A 14,857-nucleotide genomic window follows, 5' to 3' on the forward strand; every position below is an offset into this window, starting at 1 on the left:
CAGTATTATAGTAGTTATATTCTTGTATATAGGAGCAGAATTATAGTAGTTATATTCTTGTATATAGGGGCAGTATTATAGTAGTTATATTCTTGTATATAGGGGCAGTAATATAGTAGTTATATTCTTGTATATAGGGGCAGTATTATAGTAGTTATATTCTTGTATATAGGGGGCAGTATTATAGTAGTTATATTCTTGTATATAGGGGGCAGTATTATAGTAGTTATATTCTTGTATATAGGGGGCAGTATTATAGTAGTTATATTCTTGTATATAGGAGCAGTATTATAGTAGGTATATTCTTGTATATAGGAGCAGTATTATAGTAGGTTATATTCCTGTATATAGGAGGCAGTATTATAGTAGTTATATTCTTGTATATAGGGGCAGTATTATAGTACTTATATTTTTGTATATAGGAGCAGTATTATAGTAGTTATATTCCTGTATATAGGAGGCAGTATTATAGTAGTTATATTCTTGTATATAGGGGCAGTATTATAGTACTTATACTCCTGTATATAGGAGGCAGTATTATAGTAGTTATATTCTTGTATATAGGAGGCAGTATTATAGTAGTTATATTCTTGTATATAGGAGCAGTATTATAGTAGTTATATTCCTGTATATAGGAGGCAGTATTATAGTAGTTATATTCTTGTATATAGGGGCAGTATTATAGTAGTTATATTCTTGTATATAGGGGCAGTATTATAGTATGTTATATTCTTGTATATAGGGGGCAGTATTATAGTAGTTATATTCTTCTATATTTGGGGCAGTATTATAGTAGTTATATTCTTGTATATAGGAGGCAGTATTATAGTAGTTATATTCTTGTATATAGGGGTCAGTATTATAGTAGTTATATTCATGTATACAGGAGGCAGTATTATAGTAGTTATATTCTTGTATATAGGGGCAGTATTATAGTAGTTATATTCTTGTATATAGGAGCAGTATTATAGTAGTTATATTCTTGTATATAGGAGCAGTATTATAGTAGTTATATTCTTGTATATAGGGGCAGTATTATAGTAGTTATATTCTTGTATATAGGAGCAGTATTATAGTAGTTATATTCTTGTATATAGGGGCAGTATTATAGTAGTTATATTCTTGTATATAGGAGCAGTATTATAGTAGTTATATTCTTGTATATAGGGAGCAGTATTATAGTAGTTATATTCTTGTATATAGGAGCAGTATTATAGTAGTTATATTCTTGTATATAGGGGGCAGTATTATAGTAGTTCTATTCTTGTATATAGGAGCAGTATTATAGTAGTTATATTCTTGTATTTAGGGGCAGTATTATAGTAGTTCTATTCTTGTATATAGGAGCAGTATTATAGTAGTTCTATTCTTGTATATAGGGGCAGTATTATAGTAGTTCTATTCTTGTATGTAGGAGCAGTATTATAGTAGTTATATTCTTATATATTGGGCAGTATTATAGCATGTTATATTCTTTTATATAGGAGCAGTATTATAGTAGTTATATTCTTGTATATAGGAGGCAGTATATAGTTATATTCCTGTATTATAGAGCAGTATTATAGTCTTCTTGTATATAGGGGCAGTATTATAGTAGTTATATTCTTGTATATAGGAGCAGTATTATAGTCGTTATATTCTTGTATATAGGAGCAGTATTATAGTAGTTATATTCTTGTATATAGGAGCAGTATTATAGTAGTTATATTCTTGTATATAGGAGCAGTATTATAGTAGTTATATTCTTGTATATAGGAGCAGTATTATAGTAGTTATATTCTTGTATAGAGGAGCAGTATTATAGTAGTTATATTCTTGTATATAGGGGCAGTATTATAGTAGTTATATTCTTGTGTATAGGAGCAGTATTATAGTAGTTATATTCTTGTATATAGAGGCAGTATTATAGTAGTTATATTCTTGTATATAGGAGGGCAGTATTATAGTAGTTATATTCTTGTATATAGGGTGCAGTATTATAGTAGTTATATTCTTGTATATAGGGGGCAGTATTATAGTAGTTATATTCTTGTATATAGGAGCAGTATTATAGTAGTTATATTCTGTATATAGGAGGCAGTATTATAGTAGTTATATTCTTGTATATAGGGGCAGTATTATAGTAGTTATATTCTTGTATATAGGAGCAGTATTATAGTAGTTATATTCCTTGTATATAGGGGGCAGTATTATAGTAGTTATATTCTTGTATATAGGGGCAGTATTATAGTAGTTATATTCCTGTATATAGGAGGCAGTATTATAGTAGTTATATTCTTGTATATAGGGGCAGTATTATAGTAGTTATATTCTTGTATATAGGGGCAGTATTATAGTAGTTATATTCTTCTATATTGGGGCAGTATTATAGTAGTTATATTCTTGTATATAGGAGGCAGTATTATAGTAGTTATATTCTTGTATATAGGGGCAGTATTATAGTAGTTATATTCTTGTATATAGGAGCAGTATTATAGTAGTTATATTCTTGTATATAGGGGGCAGTATTATAGTAGTTATATTCTTGTATATAAGAGCAGTATTATAGTAGTTATTTCTCATATAGGGGCAGTATTATAGTAGTTATATTCTTGTATATAGGAGCAGTATTATAGTAGTTATATTCTTGTATATAGGGAGCAGTATTATAGTAGTTATATTCTTGTATATAGGAGCAGTATTATAGTAGTTATATTCTTATATATAGGGGCAGTATTATAGCAGTTATATTCTTTTATATAGGAGCAGTATTATAGTAGTTATATTCTTGTATATAGGAGCAGTATTATAGTAGTTATATTCCTGTATATAGGAGCAGTATTATAGTCGTTATATTCTTGTATATAGGGGCAGTATTATAGTAGTTATATTCTTGTATATAGGGGCAGTATTATAGTCGTTATATTCTTGTATATAGGAGCAGTATTTATAGTAGTTATATTCTTGTATATAGGAGCAGTATTATAGTAGTTATATTCTTGTATAGAGGAGCAGTATTATAGTAGTTATATTCTTGTATATAGGAGCAGTATTATAGTAGTTATATTCTTGTATAGAGGAGCAGTATTATAGTAGTTATATTCTTGTATTTAGGGGCAGTATTATAGTAGTTCTATTCTTGTATATAGGAGCAGTATTATAGTAGTTCTATTCTTGTATATAGGGGCAGTATTATAGTAGTTCTATTCTTGTATGTAGGAGCAGTATTATAGTTTATATTCTTATATAGAGGCAGTATTATAGTAGTTATATTCTTGTATATAGGGCAGTATATAGTAGTTATATTCTTGTATATAGGAAGCAGTATTATAGTAGTTATATTCTTGTATATAGGGGCAGTATTATAGTAGTTATATTCTTGTATATAGGGGCAGTATTATAGTAGTTATATTCTTGTATATAGGGGCAGTATTATAGTAGTTAATTCTTGTATATAGGGAGCAGTATTATAGTAGTTATATTCTTGTATATAGGAGCAGTATTATAGTAGTTATATTCTTGTATATATGGGCAGTATTATAGTAGTTATATTCTTGTGTATAAGGGCAGTATTATAGTAGTTATATTCTTGTGTATAGGGGCAGTATTATAGTAGTTATATTCTTGTATATAGGGGCAGTATTATAGTAGTTATATTCTTGTATATAGGGGCAGTATTATAGTAGTTATATTCTTGTATATAGGAGCAGTATTATAGTAGTTATATTCTTGTATATAGGGGGCAGTATTATAGTAGTTATATTCTTGTATATAGGGGCAGTATTTAGTAGTTATATTCTTGTATATAGGGGCAGTATTATAGTAGTTATATTCTTGTATATAGGAGCAGTATTATAGTAGTTATATTCTTGTATATAGGGCATAGATATAGTAGTTATATTCTTGTATATAGGAGCAGTATTATAGTAGTTATATTCTTGTATATAGGGCAGTATTATAGTAGTTATATTCTTGTATATAGGAGCAGTATTATAGTAGTTATATTCTTGTATATAGGAGCAGTATTATAGTAGTTATATTCTTGTATATAGGAGCAGTATTATAGTAGTTATATTCTTGTATAGAGGAGCAGTATTATAGTAGTTATATTCTTGTATATAGGAGCAGTATTATAGTAGTTATATTCTTGTATAGAGGAGCAGTATTATAGTAGTTATATTCTTGTATATAGGAGCAGTATTATAGTAGTTATATTCTTGTATATAGGGGGCAGTATTATAGTAGTTATATTCTTGTATATAGGGGCAGTATTATAGTAGTTATATTCTTGTATATAGGGGGCAGTATTATAGTAGTTATATTCTTGTATATAGGGGGCAGTATTATAGTAGTTATATTCTTGTATATAGGGAGCAGTATTATAGTAGTTATATTCTTGTATATAGGAGCAGTATTATAGTAGTTATATTCTTGTATATAGGAGCAGTATTATAGTAGTTATATTCTTGTATATAGGGGCAGTATTATAGTAGTTATAGTCTTGTATATAGGAGCAGTATTATAGTAGTTATATTCTTGTATATAGGAGCAGTATTATAGTAGTTATATTCTTGTATATAGGGGCAGTATTATAGTAGTTATATCTTGTATAGAGGGAGCAGTATTATAGTAGTTATATTCTTGTATATAGGGGGCAGTATTATAGTAGTTATATTCTTGTATATAGGGGCAGTATTATAGTAGTTATTCTTGTATATAGGAGCAGTATTATAGTAGTTATATTCTTGTATATAGGGGGCAGTATTATAGTAGTTATATTCTTGTATATAGAGGGCAGTATTATAGTAGTTATATTCTTGTATATAGGGGCAGTATATAGTAGTTATATTCTTGTATATAGGAGCAGAATTATAGTAGTTATATTCTTGTATATAGGGGCAGTATTATAGTAGTTATATTCTTGTATATAGGGGCAGTAATATAGTAGTTATATTCTTGTATATAGGGGCAGTATTATAGTAGTTATATTCTTGTATATAGGGGGCAGTATTATAGTAGTTATATTCTTGTATATAGGGGGCAGTATTATAGTAGTTATATTCTTGTATATAGGGGCAGTATTATAGTAGTTATATTCTTGTATATAGGGCAGTATTATAGTAGTTATATTCTTGTATATAGGGCAGTATTATAGTAGTTATATTCTTGTATATAGGGGCAGTATTATAGTAGTTATATTCTTGTATATAGGAGCAGTATTATAGTAGTTATATTCTTGTATGTAGGGGGCAGTATTATAGTAGTTATATTCTTGTATATTGGAGCAGTATTATAGTAGTTATATTCTTGTATATATAAGCAGTATTATAGTAGTTATATTCTTGTATATAGGAGGCAGTATTATAGTAGTTATATTCTTGTATAGAGGAGCAGTATTATAGTAGTTATATTCTTGTATATAGGAGCAGTATTATAGTAGTTATATTCTTGTATATAGGGAGCAGTATTATAGTACTTATATTCTTGTATATAGGGGGCAGTATTATAGTAGTTATATTTTTGTATATAGGGGGCAGTATTATAGTAGTTATATTCTTGTATATAGGGGCAGTATTATAGTAGTTATATTCTTGTATATAGGGGGCAGTATTATAGTAGTTATATTCTTGTATATAGGGGGCAGTATTATAGTACTTATATTCTTGTATATAGGGGGCAGTATTATAGTAGTTATATTCTTGTATATAGGGGGCAGTATTATAGTAGTTATATTCTTGTATATAGGGAGCAGTATTATAGTAGTTATATTCTTGTATATAGGGGCAGTATTATAGTAGTTATATTCTTGTATATAGGGGCAGTATTATAGTAGTTATATTCTTGTATATAGGAGCAGTATTATAGTAGTTATATTCTTGTATATAGGGGCAGCATTATAGTAGTTATATTCTTGTATAGAGGGAGCAGTATTATAGTAGTTATATTCTTATATATAGGGGCAGTATTATAGTAGTTATATTCTTGTATATAGGGGCAGTATTATAGTAGTTATATTCTTGTATATAGGAGCAGTATTATAGTAGTTATATTCTTGTATATAGGGGCAGTATTATAGTAGTTATATTCTTGTATATAGGGGGCAGTATTATAGTAGTTATATTCTTGTATATAGGAGCAGTATTATAGTAGTTATATTCTTGGATATAGGAGCAGTATTATAGTAGTTATATTCTTGTATATAGGGGGCAGTATTATAGTAGTTATATTCTTGTATATAGGGGCAGTATTATAGTAGTTATATTCTTGTATATAGGGGCAGTATTATAGTAGTTATATTCTTGTATATAGGAGCAGTATTATAGTAGTTATATTCTTGTATATAGGAGCAGAATTATAGTAGTTATATTCTTGTATATAGGGGCAGTATTATAGTAGTTTATATTCTTGTATATAGGGGCAGTAATATATTAGTTATATTCTTTATATAGGGGCAGTATTATAGTAGTTATATTCTTGTATATAGGGGGCAGTATTATAGTAGTTATATTCTTGTATATAGGGGGCAGTATTATAGTAGTTATATTCTTGTATATAGGGGGCAGTATTATAGTAGTTATATTCTTGTATATAGGAGCAGTATTATAGTAGGTATATTCTTGTATATAGGAGCAGTATTATAGTAGTTATATTCCTGTATATAGGAGGCAGTATTATAGTAGTTATATTCTTGTATATAGGGGCAGTATTATAGTACTTATATTTTTGTATATAGGAGCAGTATTATAGTAGTTATATTCCTGTATATAGGAGGCAGTATTATAGTAGTTATATTCTTGTATATAGGGGCAGTATTATAGTACTTATATTCCTGTATATAGGAGGCAGTATTATAGTAGTTATATTCTTGTATATAGGAGGCAGTATTATAGTAGTTATATTCTTGTATATAGGAGCAGTATTATAGTAGTTATATTCCTGTATATAGGAGGCAGTATTATAGTAGTTATATTCTTGTATATAGGGGCAGTATTATAGTAGTTATATTCTTGTATATAGGGGCAGTATTATAGTAGTTATATTCTTGTATATAGGGGGCAGTATTATAGTAGTTATATTCTTCTATATTGGGGCAGTATTATAGTAGTTATATTCTTGTATATAGGAGGCAGTATTATAGTAGTTATATTCTTGTATATAGGGTCAGTATTATAGTAGTTATATTCATGTATACAGGAGCAGTATTATAGTAGTTATATTCTTGTATATAGGAGGCAGTATTATAGTAGTTATATTCTTGTATATAGGGGCAGTATTATAGTAGTTATATTCTTGTATATAGGAGCAGTATTATAGTAGTTATATTCTTGTATATAGGGGGCAGTATTATAGTAGTTATATTCTTGTATATAAGAGCAGTATTATAGTAGTTATATTCTTCTATATAGGGGCAGTATTATAGTAGTTATATTCTTGTATATAGGAGCAGTATTATAGTAGTTATATTCTTGTATATAGGGAGCAGTATTATAGTAGTTATATTCTTGTATATAGGAGCAGTATTATAGTAGTTATATTCTTGTATATAGGGGCAGTATTATAGTAGTTCTATTCTTGTATATAGGAGCAGTATTATAGTAGTTATATTCTTGTATTTAGGGGCAGTATTATAGTAGTTCTATTCTTGTATATAGGAGCAGTATTATAGTAGTTCTATTCCTGTATATAGGAGGCAGTATTATAGTAGTTATATTCTTGTATATAGGGGCAGTATTATAGTACTTATATTCCTGTATATAGGAGGCAGTATTATAGTAGTTATATTCTTGTATATAGGAGGCAGTATTATAGTAGTTATATTCTTGTATATAGGAGCAGTATTATAGTAGTTATATTCCTGTATATAGGAGGCAGTATTATAGTAGTTATATTCTTGTATATAGGGGCAGTATTATAGTAGTTATATTCTTGTATATAGGGGCAGTATTATAGTAGTTATATTCTTGTATATAGGGGGCAGTATTATAGTAGTTATATTCTTCTATATTGGGGCAGTATTATAGTAGTTATATTCTTGTATATAGGAGGCAGTATTATAGTAGTTATATTCTTGTATATAGGGTCAGTATTATAGTAGTTATATTCATGTATACAGGAGCAGTATTATAGTAGTTATATTCTTGTATATAGGAGGCAGTATTATAGTAGTTATATTCTTGTATATAGGGGCAGTATTATAGTAGTTATATTCTTGTATATAGGAGCAGTATTATAGTAGTTATATTCTTGTATATAGGGGGCAGTATTATAGTAGTTATATTCTTGTATATAAGAGCAGTATTATAGTAGTTATATTCTTCTATATAGGGGCAGTATTATAGTAGTTATATTCTTGTATATAGGAGCAGTATTATAGTAGTTATATTCTTGTATATAGGGAGCAGTATTATAGTAGTTATATTCTTGTATATAGGAGCAGTATTATAGTAGTTATATTCTTGTATATAGGGGGCAGTATTATAGTAGTTCTATTCTTGTATATAGGAGCAGTATTATAGTAGTTATATTCTTGTATTTAGGGGCAGTATTATAGTAGTTCTATTCTTGTATATAGGAGCAGTATTATAGTAGTTCTATTCTTGTATATAGGGGGCAGTATTATAGTAGTTCTATTCTTGTATGTAGGAGCAGTATTATAGTAGTTATATTCTTATATATTGGGGCAGTATTATAGCAGTTATATTCTTTTATATAGGAGCAGTATTATAGTAGTTATATTCTTGTATATAGGAGCAGTATTATAGTAGTTATATTCCTGTATATAGGAGCAGTATTATAGTAGTTATATTCTTGTATATAGGAGCAGTATTATAGTAGTTATATTCCTGTATATAGGAGGCAGTATTATAGTAGTTATATTCTTGTATATAGGGGCAGTATTATAGTACTTATATTCTTGTATATAGGAGCAGTATTATAGTAGTTATATTCCTGTATATAGGAGGCAGTATTATAGTAGTTATATTCTTGTATATAGGGGCAGTATTATAGTACTTATATTCCTGTATATAGGAGGCAGTATTATAGTAGTTATATTCTTGTATATAGGGGCAGTATTATAGTAGTTATATTCTTGTATATAGGGGGCAGTATTATAGTAGTTATATTCTTCTATATTGGGGCAGTATTATAGTAGTTATATTCTTGTATATAGGAGGCAGTATTATAGTAGTTATATTCTTGTATATAGGGGCAGTATTATAGTAGTTATATTCTTGTATATAGGAGCAGTATTATAGTAGTTATATTCTTGTATATAGGGGGCAGTATTATAGTAGTTATATTCTTGTATATAAGAGCAGTATTATAGTAGTTATATTCTTCTATATAGGGGCAGTATTATAGTAGTTATATTCTTGTATATAGGAGCAGTATTATAGTAGTTATATTCTTGTATATAGGAGCAGTATTATAGCAGTTATATTCTTATATATAGGGGCAGTATTATAGCAGTTATATTCTTTTATATAGGAGCAGTATTATAGTAGTTATATTCTTGTATATAGGAGCAGTATTATAGTAGTTATATTCCTGTATATAGGAGCAGTATTATAGTCGTTATATTCTTGTATATAGGGGCAGTATTATAGTAGTTATATTCTTGTATATAGGGGCAGTATTATAGTCGTTATATTCTTGTATATAGGAGCAGTATTATAGTAGTTATATTCTTGTATATAGGAGCAGTATTATAGTAGTTATATTCTTGTATAGAGGAGCAGTATTATAGTAGTTATATTCTTGTATATAGGAGCAGTATTATAGTAGTTATATTCTTGTATAGAGGAGCAGTATTATAGTAGTTATATTCTTGTATTTAGGGGCAGTATTATAGTAGTTCTATTCTTGTATATAGGAGCAGTATTATAGTAGTTATATTCTTGTATATAGGGGCAGTATTATAGTAGTTCTATTCTTGTATGTAGGAGCAGTATTATAGTAGTTATATTCTTATATATAGGGGCAGTATTATAGCAGTTATATTCTTGTATATAGGAGCAGTATTATAGTAGTTATATTCTTGTATATAGGGGCAGTATTATAGTAGTTATATTCTTGTATATAGGGGCAGTATTATAGTAGTTATATTCTTGTATATAGGGGCAGTATTATAGTAGTTATATTCTTGTATATAGGGGCAGTATTATAGTCGTTATATTCTTGTATATAGGAGCAGTATTATAGTAGTTATATTCTTGTATATTGGAGCAGTATTATAGTAGTTATATTCTTGTATATAAGGGCAGTATTATAGTAGTTATATTCTTGTGTATAGTGGCAGTATTATAGTAGCTATATTCTTGTGTATAGTGGCAGTATTATAGTAGTTATATTCTTGTGTATAGGGGCAGTATTATAGTAGTTATATTCTCGTATATAGGGGCAGTATTATAGTAGTTATATTCTTGTATATAGGGGCAGTATTATAGTAGTTATATTCTTGTATATAGGGGCAGTATTATAGTAGTTATATTCTTGTATATAGGGGGTAGTATTATAGTAGTTATATTCTTGTATATAGGGGCAGTATTTTAGTAGTTATATTCTTGTATATAGGGGCAGTATTATAGTAGTTATATTCTTGTATATAGGAGCAGTATTATAGTAGTTATATTCTTGTATATAGGGCAGTATTATAGTAGTTATATTCTTGTATGTAGGAGCAGTATTATAGTAGTTATATTCTTGTATATAGGGCAGTATTATAGTAGTTATATTCTTGTATATAGGAGCAGTATTATAGTAGTTATATTCTTGTATATACGAGCAGTATTATAGTAGTTATATTATTGTATATAGGAGCAGTATTATAGTAGTTATATTCTTGTATAGAGGAGCAGTATTATAGTAGTTATATTCTTGTATATAGGAGCAGTATTATAGTAGTTATATTCTTGTATAGAGGAGCAGTATTATAGTAGTTATATTCTTGTATATAGGGAGCAGTATTATAGTAGTTATATTCTTGTATATAGGGGGCAGTATTATAGTAGTTATATTTTTGTATATAGGGGGCAGTATTATAGTAGTTATATTCTTGTATATAGGAGCAGTATTATAGTAGTTATATTCTTGTATATAGGGGGCAGCATTATAGTAGTTATATTCTTGTATAGAGGGAGCAGTATTATAGTAGTTATATTCTTGTATATAGGGGGGCAGTATTATAGTAGTTATATTCTTGTATATATGGGGCAGTATTATAGTAGTTATATTCTTGTATATAGGAGCAGTATTATAGTAGTTATATTCTTGTATATAGGGGGCAGTATTATAGTAGTTATATTCTTGTATATAGGTGGCAGTATTATAGTAGTTATATTCTTGTATATAGGGGCAGTATATAGTAGTTATATTCTTGTATATAGGAGCAGAATTATAGTAGTTATATTCTTGTATATAGGGGCAGTATTATAGTAGTTATATTCTTGTATATAGGGGCAGTAATATAGTAGTTATATTCTTGTATATAGGGGCAGTATTATAGTAGTTATATTCTTGTATATAGGGGGCAGTATTATAGTAGTTATATTCTTGTATATAGGGGGCAGTATTATAGTAGTTATATTCTTGTATATAGGAGCAGTATTATAGTAGTTATATTCTTGTATATAGGGCAGTATTATAGTAGTTATATTCTTGTATATAGGGCAGTATTATAGTAGTTATATTCTTGTATATAGGGGGCAGTATTATAGTAGTTATATTCTTGTATATAGGAGCAGTATTATAGTAGTTATATTCTTGTATGTAGGGGGCAGTATTATAGTAGTTATATTCTTGTATATTGGAGCAGTATTATAGTAGTTATATTCTTGTATATATAAGCAGTATTATAGTAGTTATATTCTTGTATATAGGAGGCAGTATTATAGTAGTTATATTCTTGTATAGAGGAGCAGTATTATAGTAGTTATATTCTTGTATATAGGAGCAGTATTATAGTAGTTATATTCTTGTATATAGGGAGCAGTATTATAGTACTTATATTCTTGTATATAGGGGGCAGTATTATAGTAGTTATATTTTTGTATATAGGGGGCAGTATTATAGTAGTTATATTCTTGTATATAGGGGGGCAGTATTATAGTAGTTATATTCTTGTATATAGGGGCAGTATTATAGTAGTTATATTCTTGTATATAGGAGCAGTATTATAGTAGTTATATTCTTGTATATAGGGGCAGCATTATAGTAGTTATATTCTTGTATATAGGGGGCAGTATTATAGTAGTTATATTCTTGTATATAGGAGGCAGTATTATAGTAGTTATATTCTTGTATATAGGAGCAGTATTATAGTAGGTATATTCTTGTATATAGGAGCAGTATTATAGTAGTTATATTCCTGTATATAGGAGGCAGTATTATAGTAGTTATATTCTTGTATATAGGGGCAGTATTATAGTACTTATATTTTTGTATATAGGAGCAGTATTATAGTAGTTATATTTTGTATATAGGAGCAGTATTATAGTAGTTATATTCCTGAATATAGGAGGCAGTATTATAGTAGTTATATTCTTGTATATAGGGGCAGTATTATAGTACTTATATTCCTGTATATAGGAGGCAGTATTATAGTAGTTATATTCTTGTATATAGGAGGCAGTATTATAGTAGTTATATTCTTGTATATAGGAGCAGTATTATAGTAGTTATATTCCTGTATATAGGAGGCAGTATTATAGTAGTTATATTCTTGTATATAGGGGCAGTATTATAGTAGTTATATTCTTGTATATAGGGGCAGTATTATAGTAGTTATATTCTTGTATATAGGGGGCAGTATTATAGTAGTTATATTCTTCTATATTGGGGCAGTATTATAGTAGTTATATTCTTGTATATAGGAGGCAGTATTATAGTAGTTATATTCTTGTATATAGGGTCAGTATTATAGTAGTTATATTCATGTATACAGGAGCAGTATTATAGTAGTTATATTCTTGTATATAGGAGGCAGTATTATAGTAGTTATATTCTTGTATATAGGGGCAGTATTATAGTAGTTATATTCTTGTATATAGGAGCAGTATTATAGTAGTTATATTCTTGTATATAGGGGGCAGTATTATAGTAGTTATATTCTTGTATATAAGAGCAGTATTATAGTAGTTATATTCTTCTATATAGGGGCAGTATTATAGTAGTTATATTCTTGTATATAGGAGCAGTATTATAGTAGTTATATTCTTGTATATAGGGAGCAGTATTATAGTAGTTATATTCTTGTATATAGGAGCAGTATTATAGTAGTTATATTCTTGTATATAGGGGGCAGTATTATAGTAGTTCTATTCTTGTATATAGGAGCAGTATTATAGTAGTTATATTCTTGTATTTAGGGGCAGTATTATAGTAGTTCTATTCTTGTATATAGGAGCAGTATTATAGTAGTTCTATTCTTGTATATAGGGGGCAGTATTATAGTAGTTCTATTCTTGTATGTAGGAGCAGTATTATAGTAGTTATATTCTTATATATTGGGGCAGTATTATAGCAGTTATATTCTTTTATATAGGAGCAGTATTATAGTAGTTATATTCTTGTATATAGGAGCAGTATTATAGTAGTTATATTCCTGTATATAGGAGCAGTATTATAGTCGTTATATTCTTGTATATAGGGGCAGTATTATAGTAGTTATATTCTTGTATATAGGGGCAGTATTATAGTCGTTATATTCTTGTATATAGGAGCAGTATTATAGTAGTTATATTCTTGTATATAGGAGCAGTATTATAGTAGTTATATTCTTGTATATAGGAGCAGTATTATAGTAGTTATATTCTTGTATATAGGAGCAGTATTATAGTAGTTATATTCTTGTATAGAGGAGCAGTATTATAGTAGTTATATTCTTGTATATAGAGGCAGTATTATAATAGTTATATTCTTGTGTATAGGAGCAGTATTATAGTAGTTATATTCTTGTATATAGAGGCAGTATTATAGTAGTTATATTCTTGTATATAGAAGCAGTATTATAGTAGTTATATTCTTGTATATAGGGTGCAGTATTATAGTAGTTATATTCTTGTATATAGGGGGCAGTATTATAGTAGTTATATTCTTGTATATAGGAGCAGTATTATAGTAGTTATATTCCTGTATATAGGAGGCAGTATTATAGTAGTTATATTCTTGTATATAGGGGCAGTATTATAGTACTTATATTCTTGTATATAGGAGCAGTATTATAGTAGTTATATTCCTGTATATAGGAGGCAGTATTATAGTAGTTATATTCTTGTATATAGGGGCAGTATTATAGTACTTATATTCCTGTATATAGGAGGCAGTATTATAGTAGTTATATTCTTGTATATAGGGGCAGTATTATAGTAGTTATATTCTTGTATATAGGGGCAGTATTATAGTAGTTATATTCTTGTATATAGGGGGCAGTATTATAGTAGTTATATTCTTCTATATTGGGGCAGTATTATAGTAGTTATATTCTTGTATATAGGAGGCAGTATTATAGTAGTTATATTCTTGTATATAGGGGCAGTATTATAGTAGTTATATTCTTGTATATAGGAGCAGTATTATAGTAGTTATATTCTTGTATATAGGGGGCAGTATTATAGTAGTTATATTCTTGTATATAAGAGCAGTATTATAGTAGTTATATTCTTCTATATAGGGGCAGTATTATAGTAGTTATATTCTTGTATATAGGAGCAGTATTATAGTAGTTATATTCTTGTATATAGGGAGCAGTATTATAGTAGTTATATTCTTGTATATAGGAGCAGTATTATAGTAGTTATATTCTTATATATAGGGGCAGTATTATAGCAGTTATATTCTTTTATATAGGAGCAGTATTATAGTAGTTATATTCTTGTAT

This window comes from Rhinoderma darwinii, chromosome 13, assembly GCF_050947455.1.
Source record: "Rhinoderma darwinii isolate aRhiDar2 chromosome 13, aRhiDar2.hap1, whole genome shotgun sequence".
Lineage (NCBI taxonomy): Eukaryota > Metazoa > Chordata > Amphibia > Anura > Rhinodermatidae > Rhinoderma > Rhinoderma darwinii.